Source organism: Lampetra fluviatilis, chromosome 16 (genome assembly GCF_964198595.1).
Source record: "Lampetra fluviatilis chromosome 16, kcLamFluv1.1, whole genome shotgun sequence".
Lineage (NCBI taxonomy): Eukaryota > Metazoa > Chordata > Hyperoartia > Petromyzontiformes > Petromyzontidae > Lampetra > Lampetra fluviatilis.
In genome coordinates, this window is record NC_136290.1 from 1,268,901 (window position 1) to 1,290,051 (window position 21,151).

At 39.8% G+C, this 21,151-nt stretch overlaps 11 non-coding genes across 11 annotated transcripts; all 11 read left to right on the forward strand.

Annotated features, from left to right (window-relative positions):
* The first annotated feature begins 4,955 nt into the window (after positions 1 to 4,955).
* TRNAA-AGC (transfer RNA alanine (anticodon AGC)) lies at positions 4,956 to 5,028 on the forward strand. The gene has a single exon. It is a non-coding gene; the product is annotated as a tRNA-Ala (tRNA).
* Positions 5,029 to 5,957: 929 nt separating this feature from the next.
* On the forward strand, positions 5,958 to 6,030 carry TRNAA-AGC (transfer RNA alanine (anticodon AGC)). The gene has a single exon. It is a non-coding gene; the product is annotated as a tRNA-Ala (tRNA).
* Positions 6,031 to 7,461: 1,431 nt separating this feature from the next.
* On the forward strand, positions 7,462 to 7,534 carry TRNAA-AGC (transfer RNA alanine (anticodon AGC)). Its single transcript has one exon. It is a non-coding gene; the product is annotated as a tRNA-Ala (tRNA).
* Positions 7,535 to 8,466: 932 nt separating this feature from the next.
* On the forward strand, positions 8,467 to 8,539 carry TRNAA-AGC (transfer RNA alanine (anticodon AGC)). Its single transcript has one exon. It is a non-coding gene; the product is annotated as a tRNA-Ala (tRNA).
* A 426-nt stretch (positions 8,540 to 8,965) lies between these two features.
* Positions 8,966 to 9,038, forward strand: TRNAA-AGC (transfer RNA alanine (anticodon AGC)). The gene has a single exon. It is a non-coding gene; the product is annotated as a tRNA-Ala (tRNA).
* Positions 9,039 to 9,463: 425 nt separating this feature from the next.
* On the forward strand, positions 9,464 to 9,536 carry TRNAA-AGC (transfer RNA alanine (anticodon AGC)). The gene has a single exon. It is a non-coding gene; the product is annotated as a tRNA-Ala (tRNA).
* A 929-nt stretch (positions 9,537 to 10,465) lies between these two features.
* Positions 10,466 to 10,538, forward strand: TRNAA-AGC (transfer RNA alanine (anticodon AGC)). Its single transcript has one exon. It is a non-coding gene; the product is annotated as a tRNA-Ala (tRNA).
* A 429-nt stretch (positions 10,539 to 10,967) lies between these two features.
* On the forward strand, positions 10,968 to 11,040 carry TRNAA-AGC (transfer RNA alanine (anticodon AGC)). Its single transcript has one exon. It is a non-coding gene; the product is annotated as a tRNA-Ala (tRNA).
* A 3,443-nt stretch (positions 11,041 to 14,483) lies between these two features.
* TRNAA-AGC (transfer RNA alanine (anticodon AGC)) lies at positions 14,484 to 14,556 on the forward strand. The gene has a single exon. It is a non-coding gene; the product is annotated as a tRNA-Ala (tRNA).
* Positions 14,557 to 14,983: 427 nt separating this feature from the next.
* On the forward strand, positions 14,984 to 15,056 carry TRNAA-AGC (transfer RNA alanine (anticodon AGC)). The gene has a single exon. It is a non-coding gene; the product is annotated as a tRNA-Ala (tRNA).
* A 2,439-nt stretch (positions 15,057 to 17,495) lies between these two features.
* TRNAA-AGC (transfer RNA alanine (anticodon AGC)) lies at positions 17,496 to 17,568 on the forward strand. Its single transcript has one exon. It is a non-coding gene; the product is annotated as a tRNA-Ala (tRNA).
* Positions 17,569 to 21,151: the final 3,583 nt, after the last annotated feature.

A 21,151-nucleotide genomic window follows, 5' to 3' on the forward strand; every position in this document is an offset into this window, starting at 1 on the left:
TTGTTCTTATTGTGCTAAGTATTTTTCAAAAAGTGCTATGGCCTATGTCGAGATAAACATCCAAGACAGCCCCGTGGGGAATTAGCTCAAGTGGTAGAGCGCTCGCTTAGCATGCGAGAAGTAGTGGGATCGATGCCTACATTCTCCAAAACACATATGGACAAGTTCCAATTTTTTGTTTGTTAGCGTGTATAAATTGAGTAAACATATGAACGTGTCGAATGTTTAAAACGTTATCAATATATTCACAAGGTCAATTAAATTATTACAAATGAATTTCTTAACCCGGTATTGATGCAACCAATGATAATTTTTCAATATCTTTTCTGCACCTCATCAGGTACATGGACGTCGATAACAGCCATTTTCAAGAAGGCAGAGTGTCACAGCGGAAGCGTGATGAGTCCATTACCCACAGGGCGATGGATCGAAGCCAGTCTATGCGATCTGGCTTCCTGTATCGCTTAGGTCGGTTTTAATTTATTGCAGATTTAAAGGTGAAGTTTGTTCTTATTTTGCTAACTTTTTTCAAAAAGTGCTATGGCCTATGTCGAGATGAACATCCAAGACAGCCCAGTGGGGAATTAGCTCAAGTGGTAGAGCGCTTGCTTAGCATGTGAGAGGTAGTGGGGTCGATGCCCACATTCTCCAAAACACGTATTGACAAGTTCCATTTTTTGTTTGTTAGCGTGTATAAATTGAGTAAACATATAAACGTGTCGAATGTTTAAAACGTTATCAATATATTCACAAGATCAATTAAATTATTACAAATGAATTTCTTAACCCGGTATTGATGCAACCAAAGATAATTTTTCAACATCTTTTCTGCACCTCATCAGGTACATGGACGTCGATAACAGCCATTTACAAGAAAGCAGAGTGTCACAGCGGAAGCGTGATGGGTCCATTACCCACAATTCGATGGATCGAAGCCAGTCTATGCAATCTGGCTTCCTGTATCGCTTAGGTCGGTTTTAATTTATCGCAGATTTAAAGGTGAAGTTTGTTCTTATTTTGCTAAGTATTTTTCAAAAATTGCAATGGCGTATGTCGAGATATCATCCACGATAGCCCAGCGGGGAATTAGCTCAAGTGGTAGATCGCTCGCTTAGCATGCGAGAGATAGTGGGATCGATGCGCACATTCTCCAATGCACATATGGACAAGTTCCATTTTTTGTTTGTTAGCATGTATAAATTGAGTAAACATTTGAACGTGTCGAATGTTTTAAACGTTATCAATATATTCACAAGGTTAATCAAAATATTACAAATGAATTTCTTCACCCGGTATTTGTGCAAATAATGATAGTTTTTTAATATATTTTCTGCACCTTATCAGGTACATGGACGTTCATAATAGCCATTTCATGAAAGGAGAGTGGTGAAGCGGAAGCCTGCTGGACACTTTACCCAGAGGTCAATGGATCCAAACCAGTCTGTGCTAACTGGTTTCCTGTATCTCTTAGATCGGTTTTTATTTATCGCAGATTTTAAGGTAAAGTTTCTTCTTCTTTTGTCTAAATATTTTCCAAAAAGTCGAGATAAACATCCAGGACATCCAAGCGGGGAATTAGCTCAAGTGGTAGAGCGCTTGCTTAGCATGCGAGAGCTAGTGGGATCGATGCCCACATTCTCCAAAACACATATGGACAAGTTCCATTTTTTGTTTCTTAGCGTGTATAAATTGAGTAAACATATGAACGTGTCGAATGTTTAAAACGTTATCAATATATTCGCAAGGTCAAATTATTACAAATGAATTTCTTAACCCGGTATTTGTACAAACAATGATAATTTTTCAATATCTTTTCTGCACCTCATCACGTACATGGACGTCGATAACAGCCATTTACAAGAAAGCAGAGTGTCACAGCGGAAGCGTGATGGGTCCATTACCCACAGGTCGATGGATCGAAGCCAGTCTATGCGATCTGGCTTCCTGTATCGCTTAGGTCGGTTTTAATTTATCGCAGATTTAAAAGTTAAGTTTGTTCTTATTTTGCTAAATTTTTTCAAAAAGTGCTATGGCCTATGTCGAGATATCATCCAAGACAGCCCAGTGGGGAATTAGCTCAAGTGGTAGAGCGCTCGCTTAGCATGCGATAGGTAGTGGGATCGATGCCCACATTCTCCGAAGCACAGATGGACAAGTTCCATTTTTTTGTTAGCGTGTATAAATTGAGTAAACATAGGAACGTGTCGAATGTTTAAAACGTTATCAATATATTCACAAGGTTAATCAAAATATTACAAATGAATTTCTTCACCTGGTATTTGTGCAAACAATCATCCACGACAGCACAGCTTAAATAGACACTCTAAGCCTAAGACGTGTCATTTAGACTCTGTCTTATCGGCAGACATGTTCTTCACCTGAGGACGGCTGCTTGCGTTGTGGCCGAAACGTCGTGAGAATTATTTTATTATGTTTTATTCTTTATTATTTTATTACTTCCCTTCTACGTGACTTTACCGAAAGAACCAATAAGACATATGGACAAGTTCCATTTTTTGTTTGTTAGCGTGTATAAATTGAGTAAACATATAAACGTGTCGAATGTTTAAAACGTTATCAATATATTCACAAGGTTAATTAAATTATTACAAATTAATTTCTTAACCCGGTATTGATGCAACCAATGATAATTTTTCAATTTCTTTTCTGCACCTCATCAGGTACATGGACGTCGATAACAGCCATTTACAAGAAAGCAGAGTGTCACAGCGGAAGCCTGATGGGTCCATTACCCACAATTCGATGGATCGAAGCCAGTCTATGCAATCTGGCTTCCTGTATCGCTTAGGTCGGTTTTAATTTATCGCAGATTTAAAGGTGAAGTTTGTTCTTATTTTGCTAAATATTTTTCAAAAAGTGCTATGGCCTATGTCGAGATATCATCCATGACAGCCCAGCGGGGAATTAGCTCAAGTGGTAGAGCGCTCGCTTAGCATGCGAGAAATAGTGGGATCGATGCCCACATTCTCCAATACACATATGGACAAGTTCCATTTTTTTGTTAGCGTGTATAAATTGAGTAAACATATGAACGTGTCGAATGTTTAAAACGTTATCAATATATTCACAAGGTTAATCAAAATATTACAAATGAATGTCTTCACCCGGTATTTGTGCAAACAATCATCCACGAAAGCACAGCTTAAATAGACACTCTAAGCCTAAGACGTGTCATTTAGACTCTGTCTTATCGGCAGACATGTTCTTCACCTGAGGACGGCTGCTTGCGTTGTCGCCGAAACGTCGTGAGAATTATTTTATTATGTTTTATTCTTTATTATTTTATTACTTCCCTTCTACGTGAATTTATCCAAAGGAACCAATAAGACATATGGACAAGTTCCATTTTTTGTTTGTTGGCGTGTATAAATTGAGTAAACATATGAACGTGTCGAATGTTTAAAACGTTATCAATATATTCACAAGGTCAATTAAATTATTACAAATGAATTTCTTAACCCGGTATTGATGCAACCAATGATAATTTTTCAATATCTTTTCTGCACCTCATCAGGTTCATGGACGTCGATAACAGCCATTTACAAGAAAGCAGAGTGTCACAGCGGAAGCGTGATGGGTCCATTACCCACAGGTCGATGGATCGAAGCCAGTCTATGCGATCTGGCTTCCTGTATCGCTTAGGTCGGTTTTAAATAATCGCACATTTAAAGGTGAAGTTTGTTCTTATTTTGCAAAATATTTTTCAAAAAGTGCTATGGCCTATGTCGAGATATCATCCACGACAGCCCAGTGGGGAATTAGCTCAAGTGGTAGAACGCTCGCTTAGCATGCGAGAGATAGTGGGATCGATGCCCACATTCTCCAAAGCACATATGGACAAGTTCCATTTTTTGTTTGTTAGCGTGTATAAATTGAGTAAACATTTGAACGTGTCGAATGTTTTAAACGTTATCAATATATTCACAAGGTTAATCAACACGTTCCTTCGGAGTGGGCAGGTAGGAACTTGGTTGGACAGCGCATTCGTGCACGACAGACAGACAAATAATCCCTGGTGGGCAGTGTGGAACCTGTTGTTCGTAACCTGTACAGTATGTATAAAAGAAAACTTGACTTTTGGTAGCCAGGCAGACAGCCCCCTTAACTATCCCCCCCCTCCCTTAGGCCCCTCCCCCCTTAGGCCCCTCCCCTTACCCCCTTTCCCTTAGGCCCCTCCCCTGACCACCCCCCCCCCATATCCTCAGGCCCCTCCCCTGACCCCCCTTCCCTTAGGCCCCTCCCCTGACCCCCCTTCTGTTAGGCCCCTCCCCTGAGCACCCCCCCCCCCCATATCCTTAGGCCCCTCCCCTGACCCCCCCTCCCTCAGGCCCCTCCGCTGACCCCCTCTCAGGCCCCTCCCCTGAACCCCCCCCCCCCTCAGGCCCCTCTCCTGACTCCCCCCTTCCTTAGGCCCCTCCCCTGACCCTCCTCCCTTAGGCACCCCCCCTCTCCGTACCCGACAGTAGGTCTCCACCAATCAAAGAGCTGTTTGTAAGGTCTCCACCAATCAAAGAGCTGTGTGTATTATATATTTATTTATGCACGACAGACAGGCAGACAGACAGACAGTTAAATAATCCCTGGTGGGCAGTGTGGAACATTGTTCCTCCCTGTAAAATATTACAAATGAATTTCTTCACCCGGTATTTGTGCAAACAATGATATTTTTTCAATATCTTTTCTGCACCTCATCAGGTACATCGACGTCGATAACAGCTATTTACAAGAAAGCAGAGTGTCACAGCGGAAGCGTGATGGGTCCATTACCCACAGGTCGATGGATCGAAGCCAGTCTATGCGATCTGGCTTCCTGTATCGCTTTGGTCGGTTTTAATTTATCGCAGATTTAAAGGTGAAGTTTGTTCTTATTTTGCTAAATATTTTTCAAAAAGTGCTTTCGCTTATGTCGAGATTAACATCCAAGACAGCCCAGCGGGGAATTAGCTCAAGTGGTAGAGCGCTCGCTTAGCATGCGAGAGATAGTGGGATCGATGCCCACATTCTCCAAAACAAATATGGACAAGTTCCATTTTTTGTTTGTTAGCGTGTATAAATGGAGTAAACATTTGAACGTGTCGAATGTTTAAAACGTTATCAATATATTCACAAGGTCAATTAAATTATTACAAATGAATTTCTTAACCCGGTATTGATGCAACCAATGATAATTTTTCAATATCTTTACTGCACCTCATCAGGTACATGGACGTCGATAACAGCCATTTACAAGAAAGCAGTGTCACAGCGGAAGCGTGATGGGTCCATTACCCACAGGTCGATGGATCGAAGCCAGTCTATGCGATCTGGCTTCCTGTATCGCTTAGGTCGGTTTTAATTTATCGCAGATTTAAAGGTGAAGTTTGTTCTTATTTTGCTAAGTATTTTTCAAACAGTGCTATGGCCTATGTCGAGATATCATCCACGACAGCCCAGCGGGGAATTAGCTCAAGTGGTTGAGTGCTTGCGTAGCATGCGAGAGGTAGTGGGATCGATGCCCACATTCTCCAAAACAAATATGGACAAGTTCCTTTTTTTGTTTGTTAGCGTGTATAAATTGAGTAAACATATGAACGTGTCGAATGTTTAAAACGTTATCAATATATTCACAAGGTCAATTAAATTATTACAAATGAATTTCTTAACCCGGTATTGATGCAACCAATGATATTTTTTCAATATCTTTTCTGCACCTCATCAGGTACATGGACGTCGATAACAGCCATTTACAAGAAAGCAGAGTGTCACAGCGGAAGCGTGATGGGTCCATTACCCACAGGTCGATGGATCGAAGCCAGTCTATGCGATCTGGCTTCCTGTATCGCTTTGGTCGGTTTTAATTTATCGCAGATTTAAAGGTGAAGTTTGTTCTTATTTTGCTAAATATTTTTCAAAAAGTGCTATGGCCTATGTCGAGATATCATCCACGACAGCCCAGCGGGGAATTAGCTCAAGTGGTAGAGCGCTCGCTTAGCATGCGAGAGGTAGTGGGATCGATGCCCACATTCTCCAAAACAAATATGGACAAGTTCCATTTTTTGTTTGTTAGCGTGTATAAATGGAGTAAACATATGAACGTGTCGAATGTTTAAAACGTTATCAATATATTCACAAGGTCAATTAAATTATTACAAATGAATTTCTTAACCCGGTATTGATGCAACCAATGATAATTTTTCAATATCTTTACTGCACCTCATCAGGTACATGGACGTCGATAACAGCCATTTACAAGAAAGCAGTGTCACAGCAGAAGCGTGATGGGTCCATTACCCATAGGTCGATGGATCGAAGCCAGTCTATGCGATCTGGCTTCCTGTATCGCTTAGGTCGGTTTTAATTCATCGCAGATTTAAAGGTGAAGTTTGTTCTTATTTTGCTAAGTATTTTTCAAACAGTGCTATGGCCTATGACGAGATATCATCCACGACAGCTCAGCGGGGAATTAGCTCAAGTGGTTGAGTGCTTGCTTAGCATGCGAGAGGTAGTGGGATCGATGCCCACATTCTCCAAAACAAATATGGACAAGTTCCTTTTTATGTTTGTTAGCGTGTATAAATTGAGTAAACTTATAAACGTGTCGAATGTTTAAAACGTTATCAATATATTCACAAGGTCAATTAAATTATTACAAATGAATTTCTTAACCCGGTATTGATGCAACCAATGATAATTTTTCAATATCTTTTCTGCACCTCATCAGGTACATGGACGTCGATAACAGCCATTTACAAGAAAGCAGAGTGTCACAGCGGAAGCGTGATGGGTCCATTACCCACAGGTCGATGGATCGAAGCCAGTCTATGCGATCTGGCTTCCTGTATCGCTTTGGTCGGTTTTAATTTATCGCAGATTTAAAGGTGAAGTTTGTTCTTATTTTGCTAAGTATTTTTCAAACAGTGCTATGGCCTATGACGAGATATCATCCACGACAGCTCAGCGGGGAATTAGCTCAAGTGGTTGACTGCTTGCTTAGCATGCGAGAGGTAGTGGGATCGATGCCCACATTCTCCAAAACAAATATGGACAAGTTCCTTTTTATGTTTGTTAGCGTGTATAAATTGAGTAAACATATAAACGTGTCGAATGTTTAAAACGTTATCAATATATTCACAAGGTCAATTAAATTATTACAAATGAATTTCTTAACCCGGTATTAATGCAACCAATGATAATTTTTCAATATCTTTTCTGCACCTCATCAGGTACATGGACGTCGATAACAGCCATTTACAAGAAAGCAGAGTGTCACAGCGGAAGCGTGATGGGTCCATTACCCACAGGTCGATGGATCGAAGCCAGTCTATGCGATCTGGCTTCTTGTATTGCTTTGGTCGGTTTTAATTTATCGCAGATTTAAAGGTGAAGTTTGTTCTTATTTTGCTAAGTATTTTTCAAACAGTGCTATGGCCTATGACGAGATATCATCCACGACAGCCCAGCGGGGAATTAGCTCAAGTGGTAGAGCGCTCGCTTAGCATGCGAGAGGTAGTGGGATCGATGCCCACATTCTCCAAAACAAATATGGACAAGTTCCATTTTTTGTTTGTTTAGCGTGTATAAATTGAGTAAACATATGAAGGTGTCGAATGTTTAAAACGTTATCAATATATTCACAAGGTCAATTAAATTATTACAAATGAATTTCTTAACCCGGTATTGATGCAACCAATGATAATTTTTCAATATCTTTTCTGCACCTCATCAGGTACATGGACGTCGATAACAGCCATTTACAAGAAAGCAGAGTGTCACAGCGGACGCGTGATGGGTCCATTACCCACAGGTCGATGGATCGAAGCCAGTCTATGCGATCTGGCTTCCTGTATCGCTTAGGTCGGTTTTAATTTATCGCAGATTTAAAGGTGAAGTTTGTTCTTATTTTGCTAAGTATTTTTCAAACAGTGCTATGGCCTATGTCGATATATCATCCACGACAGCCCAGCGGGGAATTAGCTCAAGTTGCAGAGCGCTTGCTTAGCATGCGAGAGGTAGTGGGATCGATGCCCACATTCTCCAAAACAAATATGGACAAGTTCCTTTTTTTGTTTGTTAGCGTGTATAAATTGAGTAAACATATAAACGTGTCAAATGTTTAAAACGTTATCAATATATTCACAAGGTCAATTAAATTATTACAAATGAATTTCTTAACCCGGTATTGATGCAACCAATGATATTTTTTCAATATCTTTTCTGCACCTCATCAGGTACATGGACGTCGATAACAGCCATTTACAAGAAAGCAGAGTGTCACAGCGGAAGCGTGATGGGTCCATTACCCACAGGTCGATGGATCGAAGCCTGTCTATGCGATCTGGCTTCCTGTATCGCTTTGGTCGGTTTTAATTTATCGCAGATTTAAAGGTGAAGTTTGTTCTTATTTTGCTACATATTTTTCAAAAAGTGCTATGGCCTATGTCGAGATATCATCCACGACAGCCCAGCGGGGAATTAGCTCAAGTGGCAGAGCGCTCGCTTAGCATGCGAGAGGTAGTGGGATCGATGCCCACATTCTCCAAAACAAATATGGACAATTCCATTTTTTGTTTGTTAGCATGTATAAATTGAGTAAACATATGAACGTGTCGAATGTTTAAAACGTTATCAATATATTCACAAGGTCAATTAAATTATTACAAATGAATTTCTTAACCCGGTATTAATGCAACCAATGATAATTTTTCAATATCTTTACTGCACCTCATCAGGTACATGGACGTCGATAACAGCCATTTACAAGAAAGCAGTGTCACAGCGGAAGCGTGATGGGTCCATTACCCACAGGTCGATGGATCGAAGCCAGTCTATGCGATCTGGCTTCCTGTATCGCTTAGGTCGGTTTTAATTTATCGCAGATTTAAAGGTGAAGTTTGTTCTTATTTTGCTAAGTATTTTTCAAACAGTGCTATGGCCTATGACGAGATATCATACACGACAGCCCAGAGGGGAATTAGCTCAAGTGGTAGAGCGCTCGCTTAGCATGCGAGAGGTAGTGGGATCGATGCCCACATTCTCCAAAACAAATATGGACAAGTTCCATTTTTTGTTTGTTAGCGTGCATAAATTGAGTAAACATGAACGTGTCGAATGTTTAAAACGTCATCATTATATTCACAAGGTCAATTAAATTATTACAAATGAATTTCTTAACCCGGTATTGATGCAACCAATGATAATTTTTCAATATCTTTACTGCACCTCATCAGGTACATGGACGTCGATAACAGCCATTTACAAGAAAGCAGTGTCACAGCGGAAGCGTGATGGGTCCATTACCCACAGGTCGATGGATCGAAGCCAGTCTATGCGATCTGGCTTCCTGTATCGCTTAGGTCGGTTTTAATTTATCGCAGATTTAAAGGTGAAGTTTGTTCTTATTTTGCTAAGTATTTTTCAAACAGTGCTATGGCCTATGACGAGATATCATACACGACAGCCCAGAGGGGAATTAGCTCAAGTGGTAGAGCGCTCGCTTAGCATGCGAGAGGTAGTGGGATCGATGCCCACATTCTCCAAAACAAATATGGACAAGTTCCATTTTTTGTTTGTTAGCGTGCATAAATTGAGTAAACATGAACGTGTCGAATGTTTAAAACGTCATCATTATATTCACAAGGTCAATTAAATTATTACAAATGAATTTCTTAACCCGGTATTGATGCAACCAATGATAATTTTTCAATATCTTTTCTGCACCTCATCAGGTACATGGACGTCGATAACAGCCATTTACAAGAAAGCAGAGTGTCACAGCGGAAGCGTGATGAGTCCATTACCCACAGGTCGATGGATCGAAGCCAGTCTAGGCGATCTGGCTTCCTGTATCGCTTAGGTCGGTTTTAATTTATCGCAGATTTAAAGGTGAAGTTTGTTCTTATTTTGCTAAGTATTTTTCAAACTGTGCTATGGCCTATGACGAGATATCATCCAAGACAGCCCAGCGTGGAATTAGCTCAAGTGGTAGAGCGCTTGCTTAGCATGCGAGAGGTAGTGGGATCGATGCCCACATTCTCCAAAACAAATATGGACAAGTTCCTTTTTTTGTTGGTTAGCGTGTATAAATTGAGTAAACATATGAACGTGTCGAATGTTTAAAACGTTATTAATATATTCACAAGGTCAATTAAATTATTACAAATGAATTTCTTAACCCGGTATTGATGCAACCAATGATAATTTTTCAATATCTTTTCTGCACCTCATCAGGTACATGGACGTCGATAACAGCCATTTACAAGAAAGCAGAGTGTCACAGCGGACGCGTGATGGGTCCATTACCCACAGGTCGATGGATCGAAGCCAGTCTCTGCGATCTGGCTTCCTGTATCGCTTAGGTCGGTTTTAATTTATCGCAGATTTAAAGGTGAAGTTTGTTCTTATTTTGCTAAGTATTTTTCAAACAGTGCTATGGCCTATGACGAGATATCATCCACGACAGCCCAGCGGGGAATTAGCTCAAGTGGTAGAGCGCTCGCTTAGCATGCGAGAGGTAGTGGGATCAATGCCCACATTCTCCAAAGCAAATATGGACAAGTTCCTTTTTTTGTTTTTTAGCGTGTATAAATTGAGTAAACATATGAATGTGTCGAATGTTTAAAACGTTATCAATATATTCACAAGGTCAATTTAATTATTACAAATGAATTTCTTAACCCGGTATTGATGCAACCAATGATGATTTTTCAATATCTTTTCTGCACCTCATCAGGTACATGGACGTCGATAACAGCCATTTACAAGAAAGCAGAGTGTCACAGCGGAAGCGTGATGGGTCCATTACCCAAAGGTCGATGGATCGAAGCCAGTCTTTGCGATCTGGCTTCCTGTATCGCTTAGGTCGGTTTTAATTTATCGCAGATTTAAAGGTGAAGTTTGTTCTTATTTTGCTAAATATTATTCAAAAAGTGCTATGGCCTATGTCGAGATATCATCCACAACAGCCCAGCGGGGAATTAGCTCAAGTGGTAGAGCGCTCGCTTAGCATGCGAGAGGTAGTGGGATCGATGCCCACATTCTCCAAAACAAATATGGACAAGTTCCATTTTTTGTTTGTTAGCGTGTATAAATTGAGTAAACATGAACGTGTCGAATGTTTAAAACGTCATCATTATATTCACAAGGTCAATTAAATTATTACAAATGAATTTCTTAACCCGGTATTGATGCAACCAATGATAATTTTTCAATATCTTTTCTGCACCTCATCAGGTACATGGACGTCGATAACAGCCATTTACAAGAAAGCAGAGTGTCACAGCGGAAGCGTGATGGGTCCATTACCCACAGGTCGATGGATCGAAGCCAGTCTATGCGATCTGGCTTCCTGTATCGCTTAGGTCGGTTTTAATTTATCGCGGATTTAAAGGTGAAGTTTGTTCTTATTTTGCTAAATATTTTTCAAAAAGTGCTATGGCCTATGTCGAGATAAACATCCAAGACAGCCCAGCGGGGAATTAGCTCAAGTGGTAGAGCGCTCACTTAGCATGCGAGAGATAGTGGTATCAATGCCCACTTTCTCCAAAACACGTATGGACAAGATCCATTTTTGTTTGTTAGCGTGTATAAATTGAGTAAACATATAAACGTGTCGAATGTTTAAAACGTTATCAATATATTCACAAGGTCAATTAAATTATTACAAATGAATTTCGTAACCTGGTATTGATGCAACCAATGATAATGTTTCAATATCTTTTCTGCACCTCATCAGGTACATGGACGTCGATAACAGCCATTTACAAGAAAGCAGAGTGTCACAGCGGAAGCGTGATGGGTCCATTACCCACAGGTCGATGGATCGAAGCCAGTCCATGCGATCTGGCTTCCTGTATCCTTTAGGTCGGTTTTAATTTATCGCAGATTTAAAGGTGAAGTTTGTTCTTATTTTGCTAAATATTTTTCAAAAAGTGCTATGGCCTATGTCGAGATAAACATCCAAGACAGCCCAGCGGGGAATTAGCTCAAGTGGTAGAGCGCTCACTTAGCATGCGAGAGATAGTGGTATCAATGCCCACTTTCTCCAAAACACGTATGGACAAGATCCATTTTTGTTTGTTAGCGTGTATAAATTGAGTAAACATATAAACGTGTCGAATGTTTAAAACGTTATCAATATATTCACAAGGTCAATTAAATTATTACAAATGAATTTCGTAACCTGGTATTGATGCAACCAATGATAATGTTTCAATATCTTTTCTGCACCTCATCAGGTACATGGACGTCGATAACAGCCATTTACAAGAAAGCAGAGTGGCACAGCGGAAGCGTGATGGGTCCATTACCCACAGATCGATGGATCGTAAGCCAGTCCATGCGATCTGGCTTCCTGTATCCTTTAGGTCGGTTTTAATTTATCGCAGATTTAAAGGTGAAGTTTGTTCCTATTTTGCTAAATATTTTTCTAAAAGTGTTATGGCCTATGTCGAGATAAACATCCAAGACAGCCCTGCGGGGAATTAGCTCAAGCGGTAGAGTGCTCGCTTAGCATGCGAGAGGTAGTGGGATCGATGCCTACATTCTCCAAAACACATATGGACAAGTTCCAATTTTTTGTTTGTTAGCGTGTATAAATTGAGTAAACATATGAACGTGTCGAATGTTTAAAACGTTATCAATATATTCACAAGGTCAATTAAATTATTACAAATGAATTTCTTAACCCGGTATTGATGCAACCAATGATAATTTTTCAATATCTTTTCTGCACCTCATCAGGTACATGGACGTCGATAACAGCCATTTTCAAGAAAGCAGAGTGTCACAGCGGAAGCGTGATGAGTCCATTACTGACAGGTCGATGGATCGAAGCCAGTCTATGCGATCTGGCTTCCTGTATCGCTTAGGTCGGTTTTAATTTATTGCAGATTTAAAGGTGAAGTTTGTTCTTATTTTGCTAACTTTTTTCAAAAAGTGCTATGGCCTATGTCGAGATGAACATCCAAGACAGCCCAGTGGGGAATTAGCTCAAGTGGTAGAGCGCTCGCTTAGCATGTGAGAGGTAGTGGGGTCGATGCCCACATTCTCCAAAACACGTATTGACAAGATCCATTTTTTGTTTGTTAGCGTGTATACATTGAGTAAACATATGAACGTGTCGAATGTTTTAAACGTTATCAATATATTCACAAGGTCAATTAAATTATTACAAATGAATTTCTTAACCCGGTATTGATGCAACCAATGATAATGTTTCAATATCTTTTCTGCACCTCATCAGGTACATGGACGACGATAACAGCCGTTTACAAGAAAGCAGAGTGGCACAGCGGAAGCGTGATGGGTCCATTACCCACAGATCGATGGATCGAAGCCAGTCCATGCGATCTGGCTTCCTGTATCCTTTAGGTCGGTTTTAATTTATCGCAGATTTAAAGGTGAAGTTTGTTCCTATTTTGCTAAATATTTTTCTAAAAGTGTTATGGCCTATGTCGAGATAAACATCCAAGACAGCCCTGCGGGGAATTAGCTCAAGCGGTAGAGTGCTCGCTTAGCATGCGAGAGGTAGTGGGATCGATGCCTACATTCTCCAAAACACATATGGACAAGTTCCAATTTTTGTTTGTTAGCGTGTATAAATTGAGTAAACATATGAACGTGTCGAATGTTTAAAACGTTATCAATATATTCACAAGGTCAATTAAATTATTACAAATGAATTTCTTAACCCGGTATTGATGCAACCAATGATAATTTTTCAATATCTTTTCTGCACCTCATCAGGTACATGGACGTCGATAACAGCCATTTTCAAGAAAGCAGAGTGTCACAGCGGAAGCGTGATGAGTCCATTACCGACAGGTCGATGGATCGAAGCCAGTCTATGCGATCTGGCTTCCTGTATCGCTTAGGTCGGTTTTAATTTATTGCAGATTTAAAGGTGAAGTTTGTTCTTATTTTGCTAACTTTTTTCAAAAAGTGCTATGGCCTATGTCGAGATGAACATCCAAGACAGCCCAGTGGGGAATTAGCTCAAGTGGTAGAGCGCTCGCTTAGCATGTGAGAGGTAGTGGGGTCGATGCCCACATTCTCCAAAACACGTATTGACAAGATCCATTTTTTGTTTGTTAGCGTGTATACATTGAGTAAACATATGAACGTGTCGAATGTTTTAAACGTTATCAATATATTCACAAGGTCAATTAAATTATTACAAATGAATTTCTTAACCCGGTATTGATGCAACCAATGATAATTTTTCAATATCTTTTTTGCAACTCATCAGGTACATGGACGTCGATAACAGCCATTTTCAAGAAAGCAGAGTGTCACAGCGGAAGCGTGATGAGTCCATTACCCACAGGTCGATGGATCGAAGCCAGTCATTGCGATCTGGCTTCCTGTATCGCTTAGGTCGATTTTCATTTATCGCAGATATCAAGGTGAAGTTTGTTCTTATTTTGCTAAATATTTTTCAAACTGTGCTATGGCCGATGTCGAGATATCATCCACAACAGCCCAGCGGGGAATTAGCTCAAGTGGTAGAGCGCTCGCTTAGCATGCGAGAGGTAGTGGGATCGATGCCCACATTCTCCAAAACAAATATGGACAAGTTCCATTTTTTGTTTGTTAGCGTGCATAAATTGAGTAAACATGAACGTGTCGAATGTTTAAAACGTCATCATTATATTCACAAGGTCAATTAAATTATTACAAATGAATTTCTTAACCCGGTATTGATGCAACCAATGATAATTTTTCAATATCTTTTCTGCACCTCATCAGGTACATGGACGTCGATAACAGCCATTTACAAGAAAGCAGAGTGTCACAGCGGAAGCGTGATGAGTCCATTACCCACAGGTCGATGGATCGAAGCCAGTCTATGCGATCTGGCTTCCTGTATCGCTTAGGTCGGTTTTAATTTATCGCAGATTTAAAGGTGAAGTTTGTTCTTATTTTGCTAAGTATTTTTCAAACAGTGCTATGGCCTATGTCGAGATATCATCCATGACAGCCCAGCGGGGAATTAGCTCAAGTGGTAGAGCGCTCGCTTAGCATGCGAGAGATAGTGGGATCGATGCCCACATTCTCCAAAGCACATATGGACAAGTTCCATTTTTTGTTTGTTAGCGTGTATAAATTGAGTAAACATTTGAACGTGTCGAATGATTAAAACGTTATCAATATATTCACAATGTCAATTAAATTATTACAAATGAATTTCTTAACCCGGTATTGATGCAACCAATGATAATTTTTCAATATATTTTCTGCACCTTATCAGGTACATGGACGTCGATAACAGCCAGTTACAAGCAAGCAGAGTGGCACAGCGGAAGCGTGATGGGTCCATTACCCACAGGTCGATGGATCGAAGCCAGTCCATGCGATCTGGCTTCCTGTATCCTTTAGGTCGGTTTTAATTTATCGCAGATTTAAAGGTGAAGTTTGTTCTTATTTTGCTAAATATTTTTCAAAAAGTGCTATGGCCTATGTCGAGATAAACATCCAAGACAGCCCAGCGGGGAATTAGCTCAAGTGGTAGAGCGCTCACTTAGCATGCGAGAGATAGTGGTATCAATGCCCACTTTCTCCAAAACACGTATGGACAAGATCCATTTTTGTTTGTTAGCGTGTATAAATTGAGTAAACATATAAACGTGTCGAATGTTTAAAACGTTATCAATATATTCACAAGGTCAATTAAATTATTACAAATGAATTTCGTAACCTGGTATTGATGCAACCAATGATAATGTTTCAATATCTTTTCTGCACCTCATCAGGTACATGGACGTCGATAACAGCCATTTACAAGAAAGCAGAGTGTCACAGCGGAAGCGTGATGGGTCCATTACCCACAGGTCGATGGATCGAAGCCAGTCCATGCGATCTGGCTTCCTGTATCCTTTAGGTCGGTTTTAATTTATCGCAGATTTAAAGGTGAAGTTTGTTCTTATTTTGCTAAGTATTTTTCAAACAGTGCTATGGCCTATGTCGAGATATCATCCACGACAGCCCAGTGGGGAATTAGCTCAAGTGGTAGAGCGCTCGCTTAGCATGAGAGAGATAGTGGGATCGATGCCCACATTCTCCAAAGCACATATGGACAAGTTCCATTTTTTGTTTGTTAGCGTGTATAAATTGAGTAAACATTTGAACGTATCGAATGTTTTAAACGTTATCAATAAATTCACAAGGTTAATCAAAATATTACAAATGAATTTCTTCACCAGTTATTTGTGCAAACAATGATAGTTTTTTAATATATTTTCTGTACCTTTTCAGGTACATGGACGTCGATAACAGCCAGTTACAAGAAAGCAGAGTGGCACAGCGGAAGCGTGATGGGTCCATTACCCACAGATCGATGGATCGAAGCCAGTCCATGCGATCTGGCTTCCTGTATCCTTTAGGTCGGTTTTAATTTATCGCAGATTTAAAGGTGAAGTTTGTTCCTATTTTGCTAAATATTTTTCTAAAAGTGTTATGGCCTATGTCGAGATAAACATCCAAGACAGCCCTGCGGGGAATTAGCTCAAGTGGTAGAGTGCTCGCTTAGCATGCGAGAGGTAGTGGGATCGATGCCTACATTCTCCAAAACACATATGGACAAGTTCCAATTTTTTGTTTGTTAGCGTGTATAAATTGAGTAAACATATGAACGTGTCGAATGTTTAAAACGTTATCAATATATTCACAAGGTCAATTAAATTATTACAAATGAATTTCTTAACCCGGTATTGATGCAACCAATGATAATTTTTCAATATCTTTTCTGCACCTCATCAGGTACATGGACGTCGATAACAGCCATTTTCAAGAAAGCAGAGTGTCACAGCGGAAGCGTGATGAGTCCATTACCGACAGGTCGATGGATCGAAGCCAGTCTATGCGATCTGGCTTCCTGTATCGCTTAGGTCGGTTTTAATTTATTGCAGATTTAAAGGTGAAGTTTGTTCTTATTTTGCTAACTTTTTTCAAAAAGTGCTATGGCCTATGTCGAGATGAACATCCAAGACAGCCCAGTGGGGAATTAGCTCAAGTGGTAGAGCGCTCGCTTAGCATGTGAGAGGTAGTGGGGTCGATGCCCACATTCTCCAAAACACGTATTGACAAGATCCATTTTTTGTTTGTTAGCGTGTATACATTGAGTAAACATATGAACGTGTCGAATGTTTAAAACGTTTTCAATATATTCACAAGGTCAATTAAATTATTACAAATTAATTTCTTAACCCGGTATTGATGCAACCAATGATAATTTTTCAACATCTTTTTTGCACCTCATCAGGTACATGGACGTCGATAACAGCCATTTACAAGAAAGCTGAGTGTCACAGCGGAAGCGTGATGGGTCCATTACCCACAGGTCGATGGATCGAAGCCAGTCTATGCGATCTCGCTTCCTGTATCGCTTAGGTCGGTTTTAATTTATCGCAGATTTAAAGGTGAAGTTTGTTCTTATTTTGCTAAGTATTTTTCAAACAGTGCTATGGCCTATGTCGAGATATCATCCACGACAACCCAGCGGGGAATTAGCTCAAGTGGTAGAGCGCTCGCTTAGCATGCGAGAGATAGTGGGATCGATGCCCACATTCTCCAAAGCACATATGGACAAGTTCTATTTTTTGTTTGTTAGCGTGTATAAATTGAGAAAACATTTGAACGTATCGAATGTTTTAAACGTTATCAATATATTCACAAGGTTAATTAAATTATTACAAATGAATTTCTTAACCCGGTATTGATGCAACCAATGATAATTTTTCAATGTATTTTCTGCACCTTATCAGGTACATGGACGTCGATAACAGCCAGTTACAAGAAAGCAGAGTGGCACAGCGGAAGCGTGAAGGGTCCATTGCCCACAGGTCGATGGATCGAAACCAGTCCATGCGATCTGGCTTCCTGTATCCTTTAGGTCGGTTTTAATTTATCGCAGATTTAAAGGTGAAGTTTGTTCTTATTGTGCTAAGTATTTTTTAAACAGTGCTATGGCCTATGTCGAGATATCATCCACGACAGCCCAGCGGGGAATTAGCTCAAGCGGTAGGGCGCTCGCTTAGCATGAGAGAGATAGTGGGATCGATGCCCACATTCTCCAAAGCACATATGGACAAGTTCCATTTTTTGTTTGTTAGCGTGTATAAATTGAGTAAACATTTGAACGTATCGAATGTTTTAAACGTTATCAATATATTCACAAGCTTAATCAAAATATTACAAATGAATTTCTTCACCAGATATTTGTGCAAACAATGATAGTTTTTTAATATATTTTCTGCACCTTATCAGGTACATGGACGTCGATAACAGCCAGTTACAAGAAAGCAGAGTGGCACAGCGGAAGCGTGATGGGTCCATTACCCACAGATCGATGGATCGAAGCCAGTCCATGCGATCTGGCTTCCTGTATCCTTTAGGTCGGTTTTAATTTATCGCAGATTTAAAGGTGAAGTTTGTTCCCATTTTGCTAAATATTTTTCAAAAAGTGCTATGGCCTATGTCGAGATAAACATCCAAGACAGCCCCGCGGGGAATTAGCTCAAGTGGTAGATCGCTCGCTTAGCATGCGAGAGATAGTGGGATCGATGCCCACATTCTCCAATGTACATATGGACAAGTTCCATTTTTTGTTTGTTAGCATGTATAAATTGAGTAAACATTTGAACGTGTCGAATGTTTTAAACGTTATCAATATATTCACAAGGTTAATCAAAATATTACAAATGAATTTCTTCACCCGGTATTTGTGCAAATAATGATAGTTTTTTAATATATTTTCTGCAACTTATCAGGTACATGGACGTTCATAATAGCCATTTCATGAAAGGAGAGTGGTGAAGCGGAAGCCTGCTGGACACTTTACCCAGAGGTCAATGGATCCAAACCAGTCTGTGCTAACTGGTTTCCTGTATCTCTTAGATCGGTTTTTATTCATCGCAGATTTTAAGGTAAAGTTTCTTCTTTTGTCTAAATATTTTCCAAAAAGTCGAGATAAACATCCAAGACAGCCCAGCGGGGAATTAGCTCAAGAGGTAGAGCGCTTGCTTAGCATGCGAGAGCTAGTGGGATCGATGCCCACATTCTCCAAAACACATATGGACAAGTTCCATTTTTTGTTTGTTAGCGTGTATAAATTGAGTAAACATATGAACGTGTCGAATGTTTAAAACGTTATCAATATATTCGCAAGGTCAAATTATTACAAATGAATTTCTTAACCCGGTATTTGTACAAACAATGATAATTTTTCAATATCTTTTCTGCACCTCATCACGTACATGGACGTCGATAACAGCCATTTACAAGAAAGCAGAGTGTCACAGCGGAAGCGTGATGGGTCCATTACCCACAGGTCGATGGATCGAAGCCAGTCTATGCGATCTGGCTTCCTGTATCGCTTAGGTCGGTTTTAATTTATCGCAGATTTAAAAGTTAAGTTTGTTCTTATTTTGCTAAATTTTTTCAAAAAGTGCTATGGCCTATGTCGAGATATCATCCAAGACAGCCCAGTGGGAAATTAGCTCAAGTGGTAGAGCGCTCGCTTAGCATGCGATAGGTAGTGGGATCGATGCCCACATTCTCCAAAGCACAGATGGACAAGTTCCGTTTTTTGTTTGTTAGCGTGTATAAATTGAGTAAACATAGGAACGTGTCGAATGTTTAAAACGTTATCAATATATTCACAAGGTTAATCAAAATATTACAAATGAATTTCTTCACCTGGTATTTGTGCAAACAATCATCCACGACAGCACAGCTTAAATAGACACTCTAAGCCTAAGACGTGTCATTTAGACTCTGTCTTATCGGCAGACATGTTCTTCACCTGAGGACGGCTGCTTGCGTTGTGGCCGAAACGTCGTGAGAATTATTTTATTATGTTTTATTCTTTATTATTTTATTACTTCCCTTCTACGTGACTTTACCGAAAGAACCAATAAGACATATGGACAAGTTCCATTTTTTGTTTGTTAGCGTGTATAAATTGAGTAAACATATAAACGTGTCGAATGTTTAAAACGTTATCAATATATTCACAAGGTTAATTAAATTATTACAAATTAATTTCTTAACCCGGTATTGATGCAACCAATGATGATTTTTCAATTTCTTTTCTGCACCTCATCAGGTACATGGACGTCGATAACAGCCATTTACAAGAAAGCAGAGTGTCACAGCGGAAGCGTGATGGGTCCATTACCCACAATTCGATGGATCGAAGCCAGTCTATGCAATCTGGCTTCCTGTATTGCTTAGGTCGGTTTTAATTTATCGCAGATTTAAAGGTGAAGTTTGTTCTTATTTTGCTAAATATTTTTCAAAAAGTGCTATGGCCTATGTCGAGATATCATCCACGACAGCCCAGCGGGGAAATAGCTCAAGTGGTAGAGCGCTCGCTTAGCATGCGAGAAATAGTGGGATCGATGCCCACATTCTCCAATACACATATGGACAAGTTCCATTTTTTTGTTAGCGTGTATAAATTGAGTAAACATATGAACGTGTCGAATGTTTAAAACGTTATCAATATATTCACAAGGTTAACCAAAATATTACAAATGAATGTCTTCACCCGGTATTTGTGCAAACAATCATCCACGACAGCACAGCTTAAATAGACACTCTAAGCCTAAGACGTGTCATTTAGACTCTGTCTTATCGGCAGACATGTTCTTCACCTGAGGACGGCTGTTTGCGTTGTCGCCGAAACGTCGTGAGAATTATTTTATTATGTTTTATTCTTTATTATTTTATTACTTCCCTTCTACGTGAATTTATCCAAAGGAACCAATAAGACATATGGACAAGTTCCATTTTTTGTTTGTTGGCGTGTATAAATTGAGTAAACATATGAACGTGTCGAATGTTTAAAACGTTATCAATATATTCACAAGGTCAATTAAATTATTACAAATGAATTTCTTAACCCGGTATTGATGCAACCAATGATCATTTTTCAACATCTTTTCTGCACCTCATCAGGTTCATGGACGTCGATAACAGCCGTTTACAAGAAAGCAGAGTGTCACAGCGGAAGCGTGATGGGTCCATTACCCACAGGTCGATGGATCGAAGCCAGTCTAAGCGATCTGGCTTCCTGTATCGCTTAGGTCGGTTTTAATTAATCGCACATTTAAAGGTGAAGTTTGTTCTTATTTTGCAAAATATTTTTCAAAAA